This window comes from Notothenia rossii, assembly GCF_949606895.1.
Source record: "Notothenia rossii genome assembly, chromosome: 3".
Lineage (NCBI taxonomy): Eukaryota > Metazoa > Chordata > Actinopteri > Perciformes > Nototheniidae > Notothenia > Notothenia rossii.
Window position 1 is genome coordinate 62,480,950 of NC_136901.1, and position 27,968 is coordinate 62,508,917.

Sequence of the window (27,968 nt, forward strand, 5' to 3'; positions counted from 1 at the left end):
CAAGGATCTCGTCTACGCCTGACCCGCCAGGGGTTCCACCAGCTCCTGCCTGTCCTTGTGCCCGGCCTCCTGAGTTCCCAGTGGCTTTCGCCCTCGAGCCCGGTCTCCTGTGTTCCCCAGCCAAGGACTCCACCATGAACTCTGCCTTGCCCCCGGGCCGTCCGCCTGAGAACTCCATCATGGACTCTGCCTTGCCCCTGGGCCGTCCGCCCGAGATACCCATCATGGACTGTGTTTTGCCTCTGGGTTGTCGTCCCGGACCCCCTCCACCCACCCTTTTGGATATTTTGGATTTTTTTTTTGGACGTCTGGAATCCGTCCCTTGAAGGGGGGGGGGGTTCTGTCACGATTCTTGTTATGTCACGTTTTTAGTTTTGTATGTCTTTTTATGGGTGTTTTGCTGTTCTCCCTGTCATGTTTTCCTCCTTTTGTATTGTCTGGTCCTTCTCCCTGTGTTTTCCTCCCTGTCGTTAGTTTCCCTGGTGTGTCTAATTGTCTGATTGTGTTCACCTGTTTCCCTTCTGTGTCTCCTGTGCTCATCAGCGTCAGCCCCGCCCCTGATTGTCCCCACCTGTGTCTTGTTATCCTGTGTTTAAATTCCCCTGTCTCCCAGTGTCAGTTCGTCTTGTCTCTTGCCATGGTCAGGTCTATGCTCTTGAAAAGTTTTGTTCCTCACCACGTGAGCGATTTTCATTTTGTTCTCAATTTTTGTCATCTCAATCTGAGATTAGTTAGTGACCATTTTTTGTTCATCGTGTTTTGGAAAAATAAAGTATCTTACCAATACTCTCCCGGGTCGTGCAATTGGATCCTACATCCTCAGCGTCTGAGTTCTTAACATAAGGTCTGTGGAAAACGAACCTTTTAGATAAATGCACGTTTTGTTCAGCCGGATAATATCCACATTTCTACCCTACTTTTATTATTTTCTAATCTAATCGATAGATTTATGATCGACAGATTTATGATTAGCATAAGTTTGTTCATGATGGCTCACTTGTGATGACATCGTTGCTAAATTATTAACAGAGTCATTTTCAAGATTGAGGTATAAAAGTAACGGATCGCCACTGCATTTTACAGAGGGGAATCACAGCTGCTTCGTTGATGCTTTAGCCAAGTGACGGAAAATGTCTGACTGTATGCAAATAATTCAGAAATCATGTAATCATAATTTTAAAAACCCTCTGATTTGTCTCACCAGTTAGTCATGTATTTCTTTATTGCGACACCACACGTGTATTTGATTTATCTCCCCTCAAAATATAAGTAAATGCTAGTTTTTTTAATCATAATGATCATGATGAGTCACTAATTATTTGTTTTATCAACGCAAATATATTTTAAAGTCCAAGATTAATAATTGTTTTCAAACCCAAATATGAAGGATGTGTATTATCTACACTACTACAGAGCCAAACTATTTGCTCATTTATATACGTTTTACATAAAATGCTTTACTTCATGCTTTAAAACTCTTTTAAGCAATGGCTACAAAAACGATCTCAAAACAAGGTGCTGAGATTTCCTGGAGCTTTGGTTGAAAACACACAATATTCATCAGCAGTCAGATTTTGGCCACTATGATGTTAATGTTAACACAAATAACGACATAACTTCCAAAATTGCATCAAAATTAGTGAGAAAAAAAGCAAAAGAAAAGTAAAAGGATGTTAGGATCAAAGCTTTGAGAAAACGTGTCAATAAGAAGCTGGGGTCTGTCGGTCTGATCTTCAGTGTGTTGGTCCTGCTGAGGGTCTTCTGTGGAACACAACTTATCACACACCGGCGTGGCCTCCCCTGGGGCCCACACAGAGGCCTCATTACTGTGCTCTATACATACACATGCTGTTATTTCTGAACAGCGTAGAATGAATCCCACTAAATGCCCCCCTCCTTTTCCCTTCATCTCTGTGTGCATCCAAGCTGAGGGTTCATCTCATCTATGTCAAATGCAAAGTTTATTTCTGCACAACGCAAGCTAAATTACTTGTAGGTTTCAGCTGGGTCAGCTTATTGATGTTAAAGGAATAATAATGCGCAAACGGCGGGGCAATGACTAGATTTTCCCGTTTAAAAAAAAAATTCCCTACGAACCGATGTCTTCCTGTCCCTGCGTTCTCAAGACCAATCAACATATGGTGGCTCGCTTTGAAAATGAGGCCAAGTTTTTTGGCAGCTAGAAAAAGGCTCAGCGCACACACACATACACACTATGCATGCACTAACATAGATAGAGCGAATGCACCCACACACACACACACACACACACACACACACACACACACACACACACACACACACACACACACACACACACAGGGCTAGTCTTTGGACGTATTGGTGAATTGAAAGCAGAAGCTGTCTTAACCTATTTGCAAGGTAAATGCAGCCTCGTTACATGGTAGGCATGAAAAGCAGCGTCTCTTCCGCACATTACATGAAAAGCTTCCATTGTTCCTTCACTACATGAAGGCACTTTGTCTCTCCAATGTGGAAATAATAAAGTATAGAGCCCTTGTTCTCCAAAGCCTTTCATTTCAACAAAAGACAAACATTGTCTGATTCACTGTCTTATTCACGGAGCTGGTCGCCCAGCTCCACAGACAGTAAAACCCATCACCTGCTGAAATATGCAATGCTGCTTTGAACTACTCAGGTATAGGGAATCTTTTGAATTAGCCGGTAGTATCAATCAATGCACTTTTCTCAGGGTTCGCCCTGTCGTTCAAATTCATATGGCAGATAGCGCCCGCGCTGCCTTGAAGAGGGAGATAAAGCACTGCTTTATTATTTCGACATAATGTTTGGCTTGTACAGGTAATTATCTACATTATAGGCCTGTGTTTGTCTGCCGCGGTTTATACAGCAAACTGAGAAAAAGTGAGACATGGAAATCACAATTCTGGAGTTTTATGATCATTTGTTTATGCGAAAAAGGTGAAACAGATATTTAGGTTTGTCAACTTTCATGTTAACAAATTAGAACACAGACACCAACCTGTATTTCTGTAATTCTCTAGACAGTTCACTGCCTTTTTGTTCACTGAAAATCCAAAACTAAATTGAGAAATATCATCAATGATTTGTGTATAATCGTGGAATATATTGAGCTGGAATGTAACTGATGATAATAATGCATATACATTTTAAAGTCCCTTGACAATACAGTTTTACAACATTTATAAACGGTTTCAAACACATCTAGGACGGATTGTGTAAAATATGTGTATTATCTACACTACTACATACACAAACTATTTGCAATGTAAATAATGTTTTACTAAATACTTTAATTCATTTCATGCTATACAACTTTATTAAGCATTGTTTAAGACAACAATCTCAACACAAGGTGCATTTAGTAGATTTCCATGGAGCTTTTGTTCACAACACACACTGTCCATCAGCAGTCAGATTTGCCCAGTTGTTATGGAATTATACCTTTCTCAATTAAAATATTTTTTGTGCAGCTGCTCATCCATGTCTCAAAAAGAAATGACCAGTTTGAGCATCGGGCATTGAAAGATGAATAGTATACCGATATGCCCCTTTCCCACCAAAGCAGTTCCAGGGCCAGTTCGGAGCTAGTGCCAATTTAAGCACCAGTTCTTCCTGTTTCTGTCTCTTGGCCCCAGCTCTTGGCCCCGAAAGCCGGTTCAGGGCGGCATTTTGACTGGGGGCGGCACAAGCGCAATGAAGAAAAAAAAGTGTTCTCGCCACTTTGCACGAAATCTGTTATAGTGTATTGTTGTTGTGGGTCGAAAGGGGCGCGGCCGCCCTTATGACACAGAAGGCAGCTGGGATGGAAGGTCTCACACTCAAAGAAGGGCGGGGGATGATCTCAGGTCACCTCACTATGGGGGAGAGAGAGGGGGGGCGGCCGGTAAACTATCTCTATCAATTAATCACTTTCGATGTTTATAAAGTAGTACTGCAATTATTACAATTAATCTCACGCCTCGGAATGCCACCAAATTCATTCATACATTATAAATAGTTTTGCAGATACATTTTTTTCCTGGCATGGGTTGTATGAAACAATAAAGAATTGTTTAAAAACTGACTACGGCAAATTGGTATAGTCTTGACCTGTAGTTAACAGTGTTGGGGGAGGGGTACGTTATGCATTGATTCTCGGGTCGAACATTACAACCCTGTCTCCTCAAATTTGCGTTCCCACTGAACTAAACTGCATTCTCAATTACGTTTAGCTAGAAACATATTTTCTCCCACATTAAAATGTGGAGTGTGGACTGCTACTTGGAGAGGTCCCAGTTCACCTCCTGCCCTGCCGTGGTGCCCTTGAGCAAGGCACCGGACATCCCCCTCACCCCTCCACTCCCATTGCTCCCCGGGTGCTCTACAAAAGCTGCCCACTGCTCCTAGTACTAGGATGGGTTAAATGCAGAGGCCAAAGGTCAATGTGTACTTCTCAATGTTGAGGACGCTTGCTTGGTAGCACAAGTCTTCCGAGTCACTTGCTTCAGAAGCGAGCCAAGAATCCTTCCTAGCCTCGGAAAACAAAGAATTGTGGAACAGGCTAACAGGTGTGTAGGTGTGCGTCTGCAAGGCCCCGCCTTAAATGGAGCGCTATTTCCGCCAAAGATTTGGAAATTGCTCCGTGCACAAAGCATTGTGGGGATTTTAAGACTGCGGAGTCTACACATGTGCAGCCTCGCCGGTCTCGGTAGAATTCCAAGTATGCTGGACATTGGAACAGTCCTTCGACGGCACTCTATGACGTCGTATGCTTGAAATAGTGGCTCTGGAGCACCCTTCCTCGATATTGAGAAACACCCTGTGTGTGCTGTGTGCTCTGCATGTGTGACCATTAAAGAGGGTTCATCCCTCCAATTCTTCTTCTTCTTCTTCTTCTTCTTCTTGTAGGAAAGCAAGACAATAAATGGCAAGGATATGTAGAAAATAAACATATTTGAGATACGTGCAAAACAAACGTAATGTGGGAGAAAATACGTTTCTAGCTTAACTTAATTGAGAATGCAGTTTAGTTCTATGGAAACGTAATGAGGAGACAGGGTTGAACATTAATACGTGATGGAGAAAAAAAGGCACAAGGCATCAGGTGCCCAGTTTAGAAAAAAAAGAAAAGAAGAAGAAGAAGAGAAACGCTCCAAAGATAAAGGTATGCAAACTGAAAACTCATCTCTTTAGACTCCACTTCGAGCGATAGAATTACTAACAAAGCACTTATATACTAATAAAGGGCTGGCTTTCTAAATGCCAGTTGAGTAGCACTTGAAATGTTTGGCTCTATGAAACCTGATGGACTTATATGATTCTGTTTTCTTAAAGGTTGTATCTTCCTGGTCGAATGCACTTATTGTAAGTCGCTTTGGATAAAAGCGTCAGCTAAATGCAATGTAATGTAATTTAATGTATGTAGGCCTATGCACCTGTAACATCAAAAAAAATGTGTTGGGCTATATTAAGCATGTCATTAAATTATGCTGGTAACCTTAACTCCATTACTAACATTGGAATCATTTCAAACCGTCTTACTTCACAACAATAATGTGTAGCCCTGCAATAACAACGGTATAAACAGCCACTATAACCGTTATTGATTTAGTCAACTTCGTCTAGCAAACACCTCAAAGGTAATTGTACTGACAAGTCATTTGTGTAATTTTCCATACTGGAGGCTTAATTAAAAGAAGTCTGTAATATAGGCCTACATTACTGATATGTTGTAGCCCATCTTTTGTGAGATATGTTATGCCAATAATTAGTGTAGGAAGTTGTGTTATTGTTCTAACCGTTCCTATTCTGAAAAAGTAATCGGCCTACATTTTGCATACTGAAATGAAAGCTTTATTTAACTGCATCAAAGAAGGCAAGGAAGGTCAGACTTTAGAGGGCAGTTTGGGAGTTTAACTTTAACTATAGAGATGCCTAATTCTGTAAATAAGTTATTTAACGTGTGTGCTGTTCGGTTTGTGTGTTGAAAGATTTGTGCAATTTAGTATTTTCATTCTATGAGCTGAGCAAAGTGACAAGAACGCGACCACAAACTTATAAAAAACACACTAATATAAAGTGAGGCAACAGTAACCAGGCAGAGTGTGATGCTGTTTGTTTTTACCTTACTTTTAGTGACCTTTACACTGCCTCATACGTTTTCCTCTATTCTTTATTATAGCAGCTATAGGTGGAATCAGTACATACACAAGTAGAATCATAATGAAAAATATGCAAGTCAAATTAGCCTTTGGAAAATGGCTTATGCCACAATATGATAACATCAATTATTCATGATAGTCAGATTAGCTTCAGTTGCTATGCTAACAGAAACCAGAGACACATTAAAGGTCCCATGACATGGCCATTTCTACTGATCATAATTCCAACTCACATTGGTTTTCTCATACAGCATCTCTGTATAGTATGTGTATTCACTGAATTTCACTCTCTGTCCTAAACGCCTTGTTGGAGCTCCTGCCCCCCCCCTCCCTGTGAGCCCAGTATGCTCTGATTGGTCGGCTCACCCACTGGCTCGCTGCTGCGAGGAGCTGACAGTGTGAGCTGGCTTACTGGTGTGGTTTCCTGCTTGCTGCGAGACATCGCGAATGGACGTGGGAAGGGGGGGGGGGGGGTTGCTGAGGGGGCTGCAGCAGCCCCACCTACGAGGCTCCACTAGCACCCGCATCCCCCCGCACCCCCAAACGCGGCACACCTACAGTCTAAGTGCGCCACTGTTTTGCGCTGCAAGGCTCCACTAGCACTTTACTCGAGTCCGAGTCCGAGTCACCTAGAGATAGTCGGAGTCCAGTCCAAGTCACCCAAGGAGTGTCCGAGTCGAGTCCGAGTCATCATTACCTGTGTTCGAGTCCGAGTCCAAGTCCGAGTCCCCTAAGGAGTGTCCAAGTCGAGTCAGATTCATCATTACCTGTGTTCTCGTCCGAGTCTAAGTCTGAGTCACCCAAGAAGAGTCCATTAGTCCAGCAGCAAGTCCTCAAAAAAGGCTTTAATTTTCGAGATACCCCTACCCGAGGTAGAACAAATGACAACAATGATTTTTCTTATCTTTAGGGTCTCCCATTAATGTAATTGATTGTTGTCAAATTTTATTTTGGGGGAAACATTTTTTTTTGGGTTGTTCTTTAGAACTACCCCAATCCCTGAAAAAGAGCCAAATTAGACCAGGCCGAATATGGGAAAGGTGACAAAAAAGCCCATAACTTGAGAATGACAACTCTTTTCCTCTTCAGATTTGCTTAGGTATGAACCAGGTGGCTGTCCTACATCACTAAATAGTCAGACAACTATTTAACTCAAAAAAGACTAGGAACATAGGACTCAATCACTTTTCTCTCATTTATCAGAAAAACAGAAATCCCTATCCCTAATCTCAGTGTTCAGAGAACACCAAACTCTTGGACCTATATACACACCGAAACTGGTGTTAAATGTACTCTTATATAGTACAATATACACTGTGATTGTTGCTGTGTAGATCCTCTTTCCTGTACAGTGGGTTTTATTCTCTAATTTTTACAGCATCTGGTGGACAAGGGGCTGTCTCATGCCACAATCAAAGTGTATGCATGTTCCCATGATGTGAACCGGTAAATGCGGTTGAGCTATGGTTTTGTCTACTTCTCCACAGCTACAACATGGATGGTAGGTAGTAGGTGAGTGATGGTAGTCAAACTTAGGCCAATCAGGAGCATGGTGGCGGGTCGATGTTTTTTCGCGAGACGGCGTTCATTCGTAGGGCTCCACCCACTGTACCCAAAGAGTCCAGTAGAGGGCGGAGCCTGTGTGAGATAGAACGATGGTTACGTATTGTATTGGAGCCCTCTACCTAGGGGGGCCTGTCTTTCCTTGCTGAAGATGGTGTAGGACGACGGTCAGCGGCGTAGCTGCCTTATACGTATACTTTGAGGCTATTGTACTCATTTGGGTAGGCTCATCATGATTGGTAGGCTACGTTTATGAAATGTAAATTCAGTGTGAGAAAGCTTGCGTATTATTGGTAAAGAGTATTGCCCAAATAGTCCAGTAGAGGGCTCAGCCTGTGCTAATAGAACTAGGGTTACAATACCTAACCATCGCCATTCATGTTGTCAAATGTGGTTATTCTCATCTGTTTATCACTTTAGCCAGGTTGTCAAAGAACTCCTCCACTGTAGTTATTGATGAGACCATCTCATAATGTTGACAGAGACCTGGCTGAGAAGAAGCACAGAGGTTCTTCCTCATCAGTGCCATCAACACCTGTGCATCAAGACCACACTGACCATTGGCCTGTGTGGGTGGAGAAAAAGGGCCGGTGCAAATACCCTGGCTGTAAGGGTGAAAGTGCAGTGATCAAAGTGTGTTACATACCTGTGCTTCACGGCTGACAATAACTGCTTCATGAACTTCCACAAGCAGTGAGTCTATTTTGTCAAATGGCTCAATAAAGTTTGCTGAAAGATGCCTAGGCTTCACATTCAGACATGTAATCTTGTTAAAATATTAAAAATAACGATTTTCACATTTTAATTGGTATGCAATTTAACCTGTTGAGGCTATTTAGTATTTTCCATGTGTTTTTAAATAAATGTTGTTCTAATTTGAAACAATAACTCTCTTTTTTCATAACTTACCATTATGGTACAGTGTTGCCTCAAGGCAACGTACCCCAAAAAGTACCCCCAAATAATTATTTATTTAAAATGTCTTTAGATTGTGTTTATTTGGTCTATTCCATGACAAAAAAACACTCCAAACATATGTTTCCCAAATGGCATCATAGTGCGTACCCAGTGGTGTAGTCTACGTGATACGCAGGTATACGCCGTATACCAACTAGAAAATGCCAGTGATTTCCGTATGCCCTCTTAAAAATGAGCGATGATACGTAACAACATCATTTTGTGACTTCGCTTTCACGCTTTCGCCCCCTTCTGTGTTAATACTTTTGGACGTCTGGGGCTTCCGTCACCTTTGGCCTGTTGCTAAGCAACAGCAACACACTTTGTTCGGCTCTGACAAACCCCACGTTTCTCTAACGTTATCAGAATTTGATCCTTCCATCATTCAAGTTCGCGGAGCGCTAAACAGGAAGCAAACATGAAACGAAAACAGACGAAAATATTTTAATGTTTTCCGAAGTTTTCCCCTATTACCACTACAGAAGAAGAGCCAGGTCAGGCGGCTGTCCTAAAGGTGACAGAGAACGAGCCCGGCGCTACCGCAAATGTACCCGGTAAGTGGAATTAGCATGGTTATCATTAACGTAACAGTAGCTGGAATGTAAGAACAGGCATCCTTGGTTAGAGTGGAGGGACAGAAAGTTAGGTAAATGTCAGCAGACATGCAAAGGAAAGCTGATCTAAACAACAGAAATTCATAAAGTCAATGACTATGCAAATGAGAGTTAATTCATGGTCATGTTAAAAGTGCATTTAAAACATTTGCACCATTATATTACTATGTTAGTTTTCAGTAGTTGTCAAATAATTAGCTATTGAAAAGTGGAAGATTTTTCTCCTTTTATCTGCTTTTCATGCATTTGTTAGCCATGATGTAAATATTGTAAGCAGTTTATTAAATACTTTTGAGTAAATCTTGGCTCTTTTCTGCAGATATTATTGGTAAAAACTTGTATTATGCTAATTAGTCATGGTTTTGTTTATTTCCAGGTTGTGCTCTTTGCAGCGCTACAAAATCAACAGATGTCCTCACAGAACAACGAGTGTCTATGTCTGAGGAGTGGGTGCACTTTAAGATCCAGTCCTCAGATTCAAGCAGATAAACATCTCTGGCCTCTTTGAGAAACAAGATTAGACGACATGAGACGTCCAGAGCACACAAAATAGCCCAGGAGCTCACGGAGAAGGGTGGACAGGATTTAGTTGGAAATTTGGTGAGAGCTGTGTCAGAGACAGTGTTTGCAGTAGGCCATATTGAGATTTTGATAAAAATGTCGATTAATTGTTCAACCCTAGAAGATAAGTGGGCTTTTTCCATCATTGTTCATTCTTTTATTTTTTTATTGTTAATGTCTCTGGCAGCTAAAAGTCACATAAAAATGCTTATAATACATTGACATGTTGATAACACATAACCAGTCTCAAGACTAGTCTATGCATTACTAAGTGTGATGGTGTTCATGAGGTGTTGCTTCGAGACAGGATGAATACAATTATTACAGTATACCCACTACAAAAAAGTAGACTACACCACTGTGCGTACCATAGAGGGTTAACATTAAAATGTGTCAGTGTCATTAAAAAAATCATGCTTTACCAGTCAATCTTCAAAAATATCCCGTTGTTTTTCGCCAAGGTAGATTATGAGGCTGCGGATGACAGAGTCACACCTCATGTCAATGCTTTGGTTCTGGGAAGAGATTAATATTGTGTAAAAACTGAACTAATATTCATACACAATACACTTTCAAGGAAGAAAACAAGAGCATACATGTGCGAGGAGGAGTGATTTGAGCAAACTGATCAAGAGCCATGGAAGATGGACCATGCAGGGGCATTTAAACCACAGAGTGTGAGGATATGTGCTGTATATGTGTAAGCATTGGGCATTGCGTGATGTGTGTGTGAGTGAGGTCTGTCTTCCTTAAAAAAAATGTGATCATGCACAATTTTGAACAAGCATACCTGATTCAGTTTTTCCAGGAACGGCCTCAGCTTGGTCCCGAGGACTCCTCCCTTGGCCTTCATCAGGGCAATAAGTTTTGGTGTGTAGTGGTCGAGTTTGTACATGAAGCTCTGCTCCAGCGAAATTGTAGTTATTCGCCCGAATTCCGCCTTTATCTGGAGTGACAAAGTAATCACAAGCACAACATGAGGAACTGGGCCAACAAGTCTGATACAAAATGAAGGCAGGGTCAATTCTGTATAAGGTGTTATAAATCGTGCAGATATTAATGGTGGAATGAACAAGGTAACTATTTATAGAATTTTAACATTTTAGAGATTAGTGTTTCAAGTTAATTTATGTTCATGTCTATCTATCTTTTTTAAATTTGTTCCTGTACAATGGAGCATATATAGATTCACGTACCTCAGCTTCACAAAACAAAGCAGGCCATCTCTCTTTGAAGTCACCAGCAGCAGGACTACCAGTCACAACCTCGAGCCTTCGATAAGAGAACGTTTTGGTAATTTTTTCTTGAATCACCTTGTGGTTGTTTTTCTTCTTCACCTCATTGAGAAGCTCCTCCCTCTCCATCTCCAGACTGTCGCTAGTTTCCCCAATTGGATGTGGAGGAAGGTAGTTCACCTCGGCTCTCTTTGGTCTTTTGACATTTTTTGCAGGATTTTTCTCACCGGGTAACTTCCTTTTCAAGGAGTTGATGTCAAGCTCAGGACAAGGTACATCACATCTTCTCATTTTAGAACGTTAGCCTCGATTCGATTGAATGTGAGAATAATAGGATCCGTTTCACTAGTTTGATAGTGTCCTTGTCCTTAATCACATCCGTTGACATTAAAGTGAAGAATTGGTCATCAAAATCTTCGTTCAAGTGTATAATAGTAAAACTCCCTTGGAGTTGAAAATGATCCTGTGCGGCTGCCAAAAGATTGTCTACAGTGCTGGGTTTCTATCCGGTAGGGTTAATTTTTACGAACTTGAGTCTCTTCAATGATAACACGTAGTTGAGCTGAGGTAGACATCATCACAGCCGTGGCCAATCAAAACTGCAAGAGTAAACAAAGAACAGACATTATTTGATTAGACAAGAGCAATTAATATACATCCCCACAAGAAGCAATGATTAATGCATGCTTGAGAGATCAGAAAAAGGTATAATATACAATTAGGTTTTTTATAATAACAACCTTAAATCTGTAATAAATACAGAAAATAAGTCCTGACAAGGTATTTCACAATATAAAGTGATACTTTACCTAGTTTCGCAAGCAGATGTGGTGTTTCAGAGAAAGCATTCGATTGCCTTCCACTGCATAGGTAGCCAGTGGGTATCAGTGAGTTGTGACGGCTCAATTACTTTGACTGTGCTTGTGGACTCTAACTTGAAACATCTCAAATGCTCAGAGTACCATGCACATTGCAACTTCACTACAAACACTAAGCTGTCGGGAACAATGATGATGATTTGTAGTATTTCAGCAAAGTCGGGCAACACACCAGTGGAGCCATATACCAACATCATGCCAATACCATAACTGGTGCCCTGATATTCTACCTTGTTTGTCAAATGAACAGCTCTCTCTTCTGGACATTTCTGTGATAGAAAGTCTTGTATGTTTTCATTTACAACCTCAAATGGAACTGTTGACATCTTTGATACTGAGAGAGCAGGTTTCTTCACATTTGAACCATGGAGATGGTATGCAATCATGGACTGGTGTTTTCTTGCCATAGACTTCAAAATGTTACGGAAGCAGTTGGTCTGTCTCACGATATCCTTGAAGAAGCTGTGTTTAGCCTCAAATCTCATCGTCCAAAAGGACACAAGTGGGCCAAATTCTTTAATGAGCTGCGGGTAATCATTACCCGCAGCCTACGCCCTACGCCCTGCCTGAAATTCAAGGTGTTTTTTTTTTTTTTTTTTTTTATTTACATTTTTTTTTTTTATTATTTAAAAAAATATATATATATAGCACCAAATTGCAACTGAAGTAATCTATCTACGGTCACGTTTCACATTGAACATGTGCTCTTTTATTAAATAAACTAAACGCCTATGTTATTTATCCAATGTGCATGTTTCAGTGTCCACTGCCTTGCGTATTCACATTCTCCCTCCGCTCCCCCCCCCACACACACACACGCGAATGCACACACTCACAATCAGAGACAAGAGCGGAGGAAAGAAGGAGAACAACAGCTCTGCTTTCTGCCCGTTTGTGTCCCCCCCCAGTTTCAAATTCGTTTAGCAAGCCGTTATCGTCACGGGAGAAGGACACAAACAGCCTGGCCAGGTGGACGCGCGCGAACGCGACAACGAACGTAGCGTGCGCATTCTAAAAATAGCTCACAGATGGTGAGCAGGTACCGCGGTTTTGAACTACAGTATTGAATTTGACAGAAAACAAAAATGAAACGCCAGCAGAAGAATAGTCTAATGAGTTGGGTGGAAAAAAAGACAGATGTGAGTTGGTTTATTCAGTAAATTAGCTCAGGATAATTGGATGTTCTGTCTACACCTGTTGATGTGAGGCTAATGCATGATTTGCTAGCTTGATGCTACCGGCATTTAGCGGCAGTGACTCAACAAATTTCCACTTAAACTGTATCGTCAGCAATGTATGACAAGCAGACTGCTTGTTTAATGTTAGACTCACACCAATAGCTCAATATGATCATAACACGATTGCTTTCATATCAGAGATCAGATGAGGTGGAGCTGCCTCCAGCAATAGAGGATGAGGCAGAGAGAAGCAGCAGCAGCACAGGGTTGCAGCAGGTATGTTATATGCTGTAGTTAGGTGATTTAAATGTATCAATGAAAGGAAGAAGTGTAGGCTACATGATAAGAAGGGAATACAGTTTGAATTAAAGTAATAAAGTACAGTGTAACACTGTACTGTATTACTTTTTAATGTACAAATACTTTGTTACTGTACGATATCAATAACAATAATCCACAGCTCCTCTCTCTGCTCCAGAGGATAAAAAGAATTCGGGTGCCCCGGAAAAAAAATTCGGGGTACCCGAGCAGCACCCTGCCAAGGCTGTAAACCTAGGGGAAACACTGTGCTCTACAAAATGGTGTTTTGGAATCAATTTTCTTTGTGGAAAAACACTGCTAAATCTATGTCTATGTTCAGCAATCAGGCTATCCAGGTGACCAATGCTTTCATCTGTGTGGGTAGGTGACATAACCAACTCAACAACTTATTTTAGTGTCATTAACAACTGATGGGCCGGTGACGGTCGTGTCGTCAGCAAACTTCACAAACTCTAAGACCATTTACATGTAAAATAAAGAAAACATGTCATTTTACTTTGCAGAAGCCCAAGTTTACATTAACTGTCAGATGTTTTGTAGAAATTTGTAAAATCACAAATATGTATATTTATATATAGGCTACAATATATTATTGAAAATAATAATATACATCACACTCCACAGTGGCAAAGCCCCGGGGGTGGATGAGATCCGCCCAGAAATGCTGAAGGCTCTGGGACACTATCAGGTTTCTACACGGACCACTATTGCGGTAAGCATGTTGTAACTTCCGGTTGTTGTTGTTGTCATCTCCGGGTATCCCGTGTGCCTGTTCTGTTGCTGATAGCTTATTATCTTAACTTAATCGATCGTTTTAAAACTCTTGATCACGGCAACTGCCTGACGTTGTAATCACACGTTACTACAGCTTAAGCACTCACAAACTCTCCTTCTCTTTGCGACTGTAACTCCACAGTTGCCTACACTCTTTTCGGGTTTGCTAACGGTAGCTACTTTAGCTTGATAGCTAGCCAGGGCTCTTTCCCCACCCTCGGGTGCTATTTCCTGCTCTAACTGTCTCATGTTTGGTTACTTCCCTACCTCCTTTACTGGTACCGATACATGTGTTAAATGTAGTGTAGTTGTTAGGTTGGAGGCGGGAATCATAGCCATAGAAGCCCGGCTCCGCATCTTAGAAAATAACTTAGCTACAGTAAAGCCCATGTTAGCCGGTGCGGACCGGCAAAAGGTAGCTCCTCTTAGCCGTCCCCCGGCAGCTCCCGAGCAGCAGGGAGAATGGGTGACTGTTCAGAAGGGGCATAACGCGAAACCCGCAGGTCCCCACCAACCCGTGCACGTATCTAACAGATATTCCCTACTCAGCGAGACACCCGCTGAGAAGCCAACTCTGGTTATTGGTAGCTCTATTATGAGACACGTGAATTTAGAGACCGAAGCGTCCACAGTCACATGCATTCCGGGGGCCAGAGCGGGCGACGTTGAGGCGCATCTTAGACTGCTGGCTAAAAATAAACGTAAATACAGTAGGATTGTTATTCACGTCGGTGGTAATGATGTTCGTTTACGCCAATCAGAATGCACCAAACTTAATGTGGCGTCGGTGTGTAGTTATGCCAAAACAATGTCGGACACCGTAATCTTCTCTGGTCCACTCCCCAATCTGATCAATGATGACATGTATAGCCGCATGTCATCATTTCAGCGCTGGTTGTCTTGGTGGTGCCCAGCAAACAATGTGGGCTTCGTGAATAATTGGACAGCCTTCTGGGGAAAACCTGGTCTGATTAAGAGAGACGGCATTCATCCTACTTTGGAAGGTGCAAATCTCATTTCGGCAAACATTTCAGGGCTCTGTGGACTTAATCCATGACAAACTGGAGTTGAGACCAGGAGGCAGAGTCGCAGTCTTACACGCTTCTCTGCGCTCTCTCCTAGGCAGTCATCCATAGGAATCCCGAACCCAATAAAATACCCAATATTAACGGTGTGTGTGTCTGCCCAAGGACAATTTAAGTTAAAAGCTAATAGAGGTGTCATACATAATAACCTAATAAAAGTAAATGTAACAACTACTACAGTGCAACAAAACAGGAGGATTAAATGTGGTCTCTTAAACATAAGATCTCTAGCATCTAAAGCAATACTGGTAAATGATTTAATATCAGATTATAATATTGATATATGCTGTCTCACTTAAACTTGGTTGAGACATGAAGAATATGTCAGCATAAATGAGGCCACTCCACCCAGCCATATCAATACTCATATTGCCCGAGGCACGGGCCGAGGAGGTGGAGTTGCAGCAATCTTTGACTCAAGTTTACTTATCAATACTAAACAAAAATTAAATTATACCTCCTTTGAAAGCCTCATTTTCAGTCTTACGCATCCGACCTGGAAAACTTTGCAGCCAATCTTATTTGTTACAGTGTACCGTGCACCAGGTCCTTATTCAGAATTCTTATCAGAATTCTCTGAGTTTGTATCAGCTTTGGTACTTAAAACAGATAAAGTAATTATCGTAGGTGACTTTAATATTCATGTTGACGATGATAAAAATAGCCTTTCTGTTGCATTTAACTCTATATTAGATTCTGTTGGTTTCTGTCAGAGTGTAAATAAACCAACCCACTGCTATAATCACACTCTTGACCTTGTTCTGACTTATGGTATTGAAATTGAGCAACTATTAGTCGAACCGCATAATCCTGCTTTATCCGACCATTTCTTAGTAACTTTTGAAGTACTGTTACTAGACTACAAAGCATTAGTCAAAAGCTCTTGCAGCAGAAACCTATCTGTTAGTGCTATAGCCAAATTTAAGGAAGAGATTCCACCAATACTTAACTCGATAGCATGTCTGCATGTAGGGGAGGAAACTTATACAAAATGTACACCACCCCAAATTGATCATCTTGTTGATAGTGCTACAGATGCGCTGCGAATGAAATTAGACTCTGTTGCTCCTTTGAAAAAGAAGAAAATAAAACAACATAGATTAGCTCCATGGCATAATGCCGAAACCCGTAAAATAAAGCAAAAGTCGAGACAACTTGAAAGGATATGGCGTTCCACTAAACTTGAAGAATCTCGTTTAATTTGGCATATTACTCTCAATGAATATAAGAAAGCACTGCGTAAAACGAGAGCAGCATACTACTCTTCATTAATAGACGAGAATAAGAATAATGCAAGATTTCTTTTCAGCACTGTAGCCAGGCTGACAGAGAGCCACAGCTCGACTGAGCCTTCTATTCCCATAGCACTCAGTAGTAATGATTTTATGTGCTTTTTTAACGATAAAATTGTTACTCTTAGAAACAAAATCAATGACCTCTTGCCTTTGACCAGTATAGTGTTATCAACAGCTCCCGGAAACGTAAGTTCTAATATTACACTAGATAGTAAACTAGAATGCTTTTCAGCCATAAAACTTGAACAATTAAATTCAATGATTCTCTCTTCTAAACCATCAACGTGTATCTTAGACCCGATTCCAACTAAGCTGTTAAAAGAAATGTTTCCATTAATTAGCACTTCTTTATTAAATATTATGAATATGTCTTTATTATCAGGCTATGTTCCACAATCATTCAAAGTAGCAGTGATAAAACCGCTTCTTAAAAAGCACAACCTCGATCCAGAGGTTTTAGCCAACTATAGACCTATTTCTAATCTTCCGTTCCTCTGAAAAATTTCTTGAGAAAGCAGTCGCAAAACAGCTGTGTGATTACTTAAAAAACTATGATTTATTTGAAGATTTTCAGTCTGGCTTTAGAACACAACATAGCACAGAGACAGCTCTGGTTAAAGTCACAAATGACATTCTAATAGCCTCTGACAAGGGACTTGTCTCTATTCTTGTCTTGCTCGATCTTAGTGCTGCATTTGATACTATCGACCATGATATCCTATTGCAAAGACTAGAGCACTTAATTGGCATACAGGGAACTGCTTTAGGCTGTTTTAGGTCCTATCTATCTGAACGCTCTCAGTTTGTACGTGTCAACGATGAATCTTCCATGCAAACCAAAGTTAGCCATGGAGTGCCACAGGGCTCAGTGCTTGGACCTATTTTGTTCACCCTATATATGCTTCCGTTAGGCAATATTATAAGGAATCATTCTGTAAACTTTCATTGTTATGCGGATGATACTCAACTATATTTATCAATCAAGCCTGATGAAATTAATCATCTAAATACAATTCAAGACTGCCTCAAGGACTTAAAAACGTGGATGACCTTAAATTTGTTGATGTTAAACACGACCAAAACTGAAGTTATTGTACTTGGCCCGAAGAATCTACGAAACAAATTATCTAAAGATATATTAACTATGGATGGCATTAATTTGGCCTCCAGTGAGACTGTAAGGAATCTTGGTGTTATATTTGATCAGGATTTATCCTTTAACACCCACATAAAATCAATTTCAAGGACCGCCTACTTCCATCTACGTAACATTGCAAAAATCAGGCATATCTTGCCTCAAAACGATGCAGAGAAACTAGTCCATGCATTTGTTACTTCAAGGCTGGATTATTGTAACTCCTTATTATCAGGGTGTACCAAGAAGTCAGTCAAGTCGCTTCAGCTGACTCAAAATGCTGCAGCTCGTGTACTAACCAGAGTTAGGAAAAGGGACCATATTACTCCTGTTCTGGCTGCCTTACACTGGCTCCCTATAGAACACAGGATATAATTTAAAATTCTTCTTCTCGCCGACAAAGCCCTTAATGGGCAGGCGCCATCTTACCTTAAAGAACTCATTATACCCTATTGTCCTACTAGGGCATTGCGTTCCAAGAATGCAGGGTTGTTGGTTGTTCCTAGAGTCTCTAAAAGTACAATGGGAGCCAGAGCCTTTTCTTATCAAGCTCCACTTTTGTGGAATCAGCTTCCAGTTTGTTTTAGGACGGCAGACACCTTATCCGTTTTTAAGAGTAGGCTTAAGACCTTCCTTTTTGATAAAGCTTATAGTTAGGGCTGATTAGACTCAGCCCCTAGTTTTGCTGATATAGGCTTAGTTTGTCGGGGGACATCTTACTTCTTCCTTCTCTCTGTCTATACCTGTGTACTCTCATGTTCCGATTAACCCAGCTTCCCCAAATTTATTTATTTTTGGTGTCTATAAACGCCGGGATCTGGAGTCATGGATGATCCTGCGGTCCTGTGTCATGGATTGCGAGTCCTGGATCTTGAGTCGTGGCTGTGGTCCTGGATCATAAGTCCTGGATGGATATACTCGTGGATTCATCTTCCTATTATACACACATGCATTTCCAAACATTTGGACTACCTATGTTGTAAATGTATTATCTTTTCAATTTACACACGGCATCTATTGCACGTCTGTCCGTCCTGGGAGAGGGATCCCTCCTCTGTTGCTCTCCCTGAGGTTTCTCCCATTTTTCCCTTTAAACTGTGGGTTTTCTCTGGAAGTTTTTCCTTGTACGATGTGAGGGTCTAAGGACAGAGGGTGTCGTATTGTCATACTGATATTCTGTACAAACTGTGAAGTCCATTGAGACAAATGTAACATTTGTGATATTGGGCTATATAAATAAACATTGATTGATTGAATGGGTGTTAAGGGACTGTCATGGTTGACACGTCTCATCAACGTTGCGTGGAAGTCGGAAACAGTACCGAAGGAGTGGCAGACCGGGGTGGTGGTTCCCCTTTTCAAAAAGGGGGGTCAGAGGGTGTGTGCCAATTACAGAGGCATCACACTACTCAGCCTCCCCGGGAAAGTTTACTCGAGGTACTCGAAAGGAGGGTCAGGCTGATTGTCGAACCTCAGATTGAGGAGGAACAAAGCGGATTCCGTCCTGGTCGTGGAACAACGGATCAGCTTTTTACTCTTGCAAGGATCCTGGAGGGGGCCTGGGAGTACGCTTATCTGTCTACCGGGCCATTTTCATTCCTACCCTCACCTATGGTCATGAAGGATGGGTCATGACCGAAAGAACGAGATCACGAATACAAGCGCCCGAGATGGGTTTTCTCCGCAGGGTGGCTGGTGTCTCCCTTAGGGATAAGGTGAGAAGTTCGGTCATCCGGGAAGGGTCGGAGTTGAAACGCTCCTCCTTCGCGTCGAAAGGAGCCAGTTGAGGTGGTTCGGGCACCTAGTTAGGATGCCACCTGGGCACCTCCCTAGGGAGGTGTTCCAGGCACATCCAGCTGGGAAGAGACCAAGGGCTAGACCTAGGATCAGGTGGAGGGATTATATCTCTTCGCTGGCCTGGGAGCGCCTTGGGATCCCCCAGTCAGAGCTGGTTGATGTGGCCATTGAAAATAAAGTTTGGGGCTCTCTGCTGGAACTGCTACCCCCGCGACCTGTCCACGGAGAAACGGGAGAAGATGGATGGATGGATGGACAAAAATAAAAACAATAAATAAAATATATTTTAAGTAATAATAAAGCAGAATATGAAACATTTCAACATTTAACAATAGCCAACATTTCCCCAACATTTTGTACAAAAAAAAACAATTATAAACACTAAAGAAATCTACCAGTTATGTGTGCGTGTGTACATGACTATGTGTGTGTGTTTCTACTATCTCCATTCAAAATCAGCGACGTTTGTAATTAATGAATGCCACTTTATCTTTATCGAGTGCTGTTTTGGTTTTTATTCATTCCTCTCCGAATTAGCCCCCTCGTCCAGATTGATCTTGGATAGGCACCTGTTAAGACAGAAGTACACTTACATTTAGTGTTTAATTACAAATTATGTGGATGATAAAGCCATAAATTGTCTTTACAGTTATACAGCTTGAAGTCAAAGGGCAATGCTACTCTTAAATGTACTTTTCATTAACTGTTATGATCATATCTGTACATTTAAAGCATTGGTTTGAATATAGTTTTGTTATATAAAGTCGCCACTTGGCATCACTATCACACTGGACAGTATCGCAGGAGGTCTTTAAACAGGAGCAAGCGGTCACTTGAAGGTTATTGAATGTGGGTAGCTACGAGTGCCATCTTGAGAGGTTTGTGTGTAACTGGGGCAGATGAGGTGTGAGTCAACAGCAGAGTGAGCGGTGTAAAAGCATTGTAGTTAACCGAAATAAGTTTTAATGTGTTTGTTCACTGCAATAATACCAGGTTCCGGTGCCCATCCCATTTCGGTGCAAGAAATAGTTGCGTCTTCCTCGTCAGATTCCATTGTCATCAGGTGCTGAAACTCCCGCTTAGCCTCTACTTGGTGGAACAAGTACAAGATTCTAATTATACTTGTGTGTTTCTCTGTTATAGACTACACACCAGGGTAGGATTTTCACGGCGGCCATGACGGCCATGGCCATCGTAGCCCCTCGGTCTTGCCGTTATGCCCCACAAATAATTGTACGTCCTCCGGCCACCATGGCCTGTGTGCCCCTGATACTGTTAAAATCTCGAAGTTGCTTTAAAAGCGTCAGAACAGTGTTTTCATAACTGCATTATGCTGCATTCACAACGGACGCGATTCGAATATTCTCATGCTCTAACCGCTGGAGTTTCAGCGCGGCTGTCAGCTGTGTTTAGGCCTGTCAATCAAACAGGACGCGCTGGAGAGGGGGCGGGGCTTATTTCAATGTAAATACTGTGATGGAAACCAACTACGACTAAATTAACCTATTTTACCGTGATTTAATTGTAATACACGTTTCAAAATGATGCTGAAGTAACTACATACTGATACCGGTTAGTAAAAAACATGAATTAATGCTTTGCCAAGTCTGCAGACAAGACGCCAAGCGAAAAACCTTTTAAAATGTGTGTTTTCTGAATGGATCAATCAGGCTAAACTAACCTGTAGCTGCTCCGTCCACACTCACAACAACGTCCTAAAGACAGAATTAAAGCAGCGATTGTATTCGCCATGACAGTCTGTGGTTTGTACATGTTTAACTTTTGTCCAGAGCTGTGAGCACACACACACACACACACACACACACACACACACACACACACACACACACACACACACACACACACACACACACACACACACACACACACACACACACACACACACACACACACACACACACACACACACACACACACACACACACACACACACACACACACACACACACACACACACAATGTATGTGCAGAGTTTGACCCTTGAAGGCTGTTTCTTCTGCTCTGAAATTGAATATATTTGTTACATATTAATATAATTTTAGATGTTTTGATTTGATTTTGTGAATGGGAGAAGTAGATGGAAAACATACCAAACACTAATTATTCAAAGTAAAGTATTTTATTTTATATGCGGTAATACTAAGGAGGCATAGGCCTATATGATGATATAATGTTTGACATTATTGATATTAAAACAGTGATTTGTTTTTCTTATCAGAAAGTGAAGTTATTTATTTGTAAGCTCCAAATCCAAATGTTTCCCTCAATGGCCTTTGTGCCCTGGCATGTGGCCTTTGCGCCCTGAAAAAATGTGTGACACCGAAGGCCAAATGGCCTTGCCCCTAAAATGACGAAATTCCAAGCCTGCTACACACATACACTAAACCTGCTCCATGGCTGTATTACTTTGCTGTTGTGTTGATATGCAAAAGTTAAGGAAATCAACCACTACCAAGAATCTTGTGTGCTCTTACCGACACCCCAAAGTGTAAGTCACTCCGAGTGAAACTTTCCCCTATACCAGGCATCCTCAAAGTCCGGACTCCGGTCCGGATCCGGACCGAACCACAACTGTCTCTGGACTCTGAGCAAATTATACTTTTCAAAGGTTTTCATATGTACTATCTGTTATCTGCGAGACATCGCCACAACACAACGAGTCAAAATTCTCCGCTATGTCCACTGCAAACAGCGCTCTGCATGTCCGACTGTTCCACTGTCTGTGTGTGTCTGTCAACGCATTGGTCCTGTCACAATCTGTCTGTGTTTTGTTTTGTCTTGTCTTTTTCTGTCTTTGGTTTCCTGTTTTATTTTGAAAAGTGTTCACCCTCTGTCTTGCCTGTTGCTTTCTGTCTGTGTTCCCTCCTGTCTGATTACCCGATTGTGTTCACCTTGTGCCCCTGTGTTTTCTCCTCCCTCCTCACCTGTCTCTTGTTTCTTTGATTAGTCTTGTGTGTATTTAAGTTCTGTTTTTTCTGTCTTTCATTGTTAGTTCCTTGTTTGTCTGTGACTGTGTTCACGGGGTAGTATTCTGTTTGTCACTGTGTAAACCTTGAAATAAAGGTATTTTCTGTGTAAAACTAGTATTTGGGTCCTGCCTGCTTCACTCAACCCTGACAGGTCCAATCAAATTCAGCATCCCGTCAGCGTTTTTTTCCACCACCAACAGTCTGCGAATCAGAGGCACAGTAGAGCGCTTCTTCGCGGAATGCGGGTGGGAAAAATGCGTGTGTACTCTCTTTCAACCTGTCAGAAAAAGTCAGAGCGAGAGTTAACAGCTCATCTGTACTGTAGCTATAGCCTATAGTTTCACCTACCGGGGTGGCATGGGGTGGCAACTGCCACCCTAAAAATAGGCCTTGCCACACCAGCTGCCATCCCAGTTGGCAGCTTTGTTTTAAAAGAAAAGTTGTGGCTCATCGAACATTTATGAGAGAAAGTCTCTAATGTCTGAGTTTATTTATTTTTTTTGACCCTTAAGATTTGTATTTGAGTACCCCTGCCCTATACAGTCTTACCTGAATCCCTATTCAATAGGACTCCTTGAAAACAATTCCTTTTTCCAAAAAACTGAATTGGTTTTCTTTTGTTGTCGACAAAAGGCCCTCTTTCAGTCATTTTCATTGAGCTAAAGTAAACATACCACTGATTGGCTAAGAGTGAGCTTGGGATTTTAGGGAGGAGCCAAAGCACACCACTGCAAAGGATAGGGGTACGCTGAATTTACAACCCAAGACAAAACGAGAGCATAATGTGAAACAGAATGCAGCACAATAATCTTTTTATCTCGATTATCTTGTACTGTCAGGAGCACTTATTGTGTGTCAGAAATGTGCACAATCCTCTACTCTGTGGTTTAAGATGGAATTACTTGATAATTACAATTCAAGTCTTACCTCTGCAAGAACTCCAGGGTAGCTCCTAGTTCTGAGCGATAACTGATAATTAATATGCTGCAAACATCAGCATCAGGGCGTCAACAACATTCGGGAAACTACTACTGACGATGGTCTGGTCCTCTGCTATCATGTACTGTCCAGCTGTCAGGGGAGAACTCCCCACAACAAAGGAAAAAGTCACAAGAAATTATAAATCCCAAAAATATTTGGTGCGGATTGTTTATTTATTTTTTTACTGTTGATCATATGGCCAATTGTATTTTAGGAATGATCAGCTCCTGCAGCTTTCTTTTCTTTCTTAAGTGTTTCCTAATGTTAACAGTGTAGAAAATGTCACATCATAAAAGGGATAGTTTGGGTGTTTAAAGTGTGAGGCTCCAAATAGCCGTAACCAGAATCCAAACGCCAGCTGTTTTATGGATTCTCATTTCATTTCCAAGAATATCTCAGTACTGGGTTATTTCCAATCTCAAAATAAACATATATATTAAACAAATAGAAATAAGAAGTAAGTATATTATAGTATATTCAAGAATGAACATATATGTGCATTGCATTGGACACGTGTATGTGTGTGTATATATATATATGTATATATATATGTGTGTATATATATATATATATGCATATATGTGTGTGTCTGTATATATTTATAAACTGTATATTATTCCTGATTTATTTTATTTTTGAGAAACCTATTCTGCAGCTACCTGGGTTTTAAGTGAGTCCAATACCCCATGAGACTGTTCAATCTCATAAAACATGCTCAATTTACTTTTTGAAAACACAAGCTGTTACGTTCCCTATTGGGCTAGGGCAGGGGTCGGCAACCCGCGGCCCACGGGCCGCATGCGGCCCTTTAAGCCCTCTGCTCTGGCTCCCTTGAGTTTAGACAAAAATAAGAAGGAAATAAAATAAAAGTACTTGTAGGACTATTTATATTTTTGTTGCACGGTTGAAAATGTTTCGTATCTTTTATTTTGAGGTGATACTGTGACACATAAATAAAAAACAAAACGGTTTTAATTAGGTCAACTAAAATATGTGTCACATCCTGCTGCGGTCCCGCGCGAGCGCCTTTTCTTGGAGGCACTCGCGCGGGGACCCCCGGCTCGATGAGCGAACTATGGATAAATCAAAGAAAAGTACCGGAGGAACACAGGATTTAATTCTGTGTGGACAGAGTTATATGCTTTCACAGCAAACGATGCTGGTTTACCGGTATGTTTGATATCTAGAGAGAAGTTGTCAAAGGTGCTGCAGCCTTTACGTATCGAGGAACAACACGGGAGAGGAAGACAGCTAACAATCTTCAGTCATAATTCAATGGGGTATGTAATTTATTTCAGAAAACACTTTTTGTTATATTCCATGGAATAATAAATAATAATAATAATAATAAATGTTATTTGTATTGCGCTTTACATTTGAAACAAACCTCAAAGTGCTACAGTACATAATACAAAAAAAAGATAAAGAAAACCATTGGCAAGAGTCAAAATGTATAAACAGGTTAAACAAGTTTAAAAACACGTTTTAAAAAGGAGAGGCAGGGTTATTAAAACCGGCTTAAAAAGCTAACCAAATGCTTTGTTAAAATGGTAGGTTTTTAGTGGTCTCTTAAAAGTGTTCACAGGTTGAGGAGCTCTGAGATGGTCTGGGAGTGAGTTCCACAGCCGGGGGGCAGCTGCACAGAAGGCTCGATCTCCCATAGTGCGGAGGTTGGTGTGCCGTTCCTTCAGCTTGTTAGTATTTCCCGAGCGGAGGCTGCGGGTGGCGGTTTGTGGTTCAATCAATTTCTTGAGGTAGGGGGGGGGGCATTTCCGTGGATACACTGGTGTGTTAACAGGGTGATTTTGAATTCTGTCCGGGAGGAGATGGGAAGCCAGTGCAGTGATTTGAGAATGGGGGTGATGTGCTCGTATTTGCGCACTCTCGTCAGGATCCTAGCAGCGCTGTTCTGTACGTATTGGAGCTGGAATGCTCTTAACGTCCCGATAGCAATGAATATATGAAATGCTTTGACAATAAATACATACAAAGATTCATCTCTGGAAACCGTAGCGCTGTAAAAAGCACGACCAATCATTTTAGCCGACCCGGCTAAAATAACTGGATGGCCTACCTGCCTGTCAGTCTTCCATCTCTGTTCCATCTGTGCACAAACTTATCTCGTGGCCTCATTGATGATGCACGTTCGTATGTGTTGGAGGAGGGACTCTGTAAGAAAGTCTGAAGGAAGAGGCCTATTTTTTCCGGTTGTGTATTTTCAAATTCTAGCGCACTCGAGCTGGTTTCTCCATTCTTACCTACCCTACCTTTAACTCTTTTTAGGGTGCAGCTATATGTTTTATTTATTTCAAAGTGGGCCCATTTTAATAATATTTTTTTTTTCCTTCAAATGTTCAGAGGACTCCCCAAGTGCTGTGTTTAATTTATTTTAAAGTAGGCCTGTGTATTATTTGTAATTTTCCTTATAGGAGTTCTTTGTTTCTTATTAGAGGTTAACAGTTTTATATAATGTAATAAATAGCCTAATAAATGCAAAAAAACTGTAGTTTTTGTCTGATATAACAATAAATACAACTTTATTAGCTATCAAGCTATGAAATATGTTTTGCGGCTCCAGACAAAAAAAAATTGGGGGGAAAAGGAGCAAAATGGCTCTTTTGGTCAAAAAGGTTGCAGACCCCTGGGCTAGGGGAACCAAAGGGAAACGACACGACCAGAGTGGAATTGGTAACAATTATAAGTTGCTTTATTACAGTAGTTGGCAACAAAGACAGGCAAACAGCCTAGAATGAACCAAAACGGATGATCTAACCATCAACAAAAGGGGACTCCAAAAGAGAGTTACAAAGAAACAAAACCTCACGTTACACATGGTACAAATGGAAATGAGGAAGGCTGCACACACACAGCTGCAGCTGATCAACAGGTGCTAGTCACCTGGATCTAAGCTAACAATTATAAGCACAGTTACACAAATACGAAGCACAACACACTACCTAGCACTCTGCTACGCAGTCTACTAGTTACAAGGGAGCTAATAGGATGAACACCACGAGTAAGGTATCACAAGGCTAGAGGCGTCTGTCTCCCAACACAGAGCCCACAGAGTGATCTCCGTTCCCAGCCTTTGTACTCCTCCCCCGGGAGATGTGCCGGAAGGGGGCGGGGATTTGATGATGTCTCATCCAATCACCTCTTCGGATGTTGCGAGGGCGGGACGTCGGAGGAACTGCGCAGCTCATGTGTGTACACACACACACACACACACACACACACACACACACACACACACACACACACACAGGATTAACAGCCTTAACAGCCCAGGAAGGCAGCGGCTGTAACACCCCCTCCCTTAAGACAAAACCCCACAGGGTTTTTGATGAAACATAACACACAGCAACATAACAAACACAGAAACACATCACTACAGTCTGGACAAAGCATCTGCAAACACGTTCTCTGAACCCTTTTTGTGTCGGATCTGCAGGTTGTAGTCTTGGACGATCAGAGCCCACCGCATGAGACGCTGGTTGTGATTGTACATGCGGGACAAAAAGACAATGGGATTATGATCGGTAAATACTGCAACTGGCAAGGAACTGGATCCGACATAAACCTCAAAGTGCTGGAGAGCTAACAACAAAGCAAGGGTCTTTTTGTCAATGGTAGAGTACCGGGCCTGATGTTTGTTGAACTTACGGGAGAAGTAACAGACAGGATGATCAACTCCATCCGCATCCTCCTGCAGTAACACAGCACCGGCCCCCACTGCACTGGCATCCACCTCTAGTGTAAAGGGCTTAGCAAGATCGGGAGCAGCGAGCACAGGAGCGTGACTTAAGTGTTTTTACGCACTCAAATGCATGTTGGCACCCAGGGGTCCAAACGTAGTCCACCTTGGGACTTATCAAATGAGTTAGGGGTTGGGCTACAGTGGAAAAGTTGCGGCAGAAACTGCGGTAGTATCCTGCCATGCCGAGAAAACGGCGGAGGTCACTCCTGGTGCCGGGCACAGCACATTCAGCCACCGCAGCAACCTTAGCTTCCACTGGTCGGACTTGGCCTTGCCCAACCTGCTTCCCTAAGTAGGTGACAGTAGCTTTCCCAAACTCACATTTGGCCAGATTCAAGCTAAGATATGCTTGTGCGAGGCGGGTGAATACCTGACCCAATATCTGCATGTGCATCTCCCAGGTGGGAGTGTACACAATGAGATCATCTAAATACGCATTACAGTTACTTATTCCTGATAATACAGTATTCACCAGTCTCTGAAACGTGGCAGAAGCGTTACACATACCGAAAGCCATGACTGTGTACTGTAGGAAACAGTCAGGCGTAGCGAAGGCGGAGATTTTTGAAGCACGGTCTGTTAAAGGTACCTGCCAGTAACCTTTAAGCAAATCCAATTTACTGACGTATTTGGCGGAACCTAAATTGTCGATGCAGTCCTCCATTCTCGGCAATGGATAGCCATCGGACACCGTAACAGCGTTC

General features: G+C 41.8%; 1 long non-coding RNA gene across 1 annotated transcript; it reads left to right on the forward strand.

Moving 5' to 3' along the window:
- Positions 1-12,593: 12,593 nt before the first annotated feature.
- On the forward strand, positions 12,594-22,586 carry LOC307031699. The gene is made up of 3 exons (XR_013806046.1): positions 12,594-13,090; positions 13,328-13,405; positions 14,075-22,586. It is a non-coding gene; the product is annotated as an uncharacterized lncRNA (long non-coding RNA).
- Positions 22,587-27,968: the final 5,382 nt, after the last annotated feature.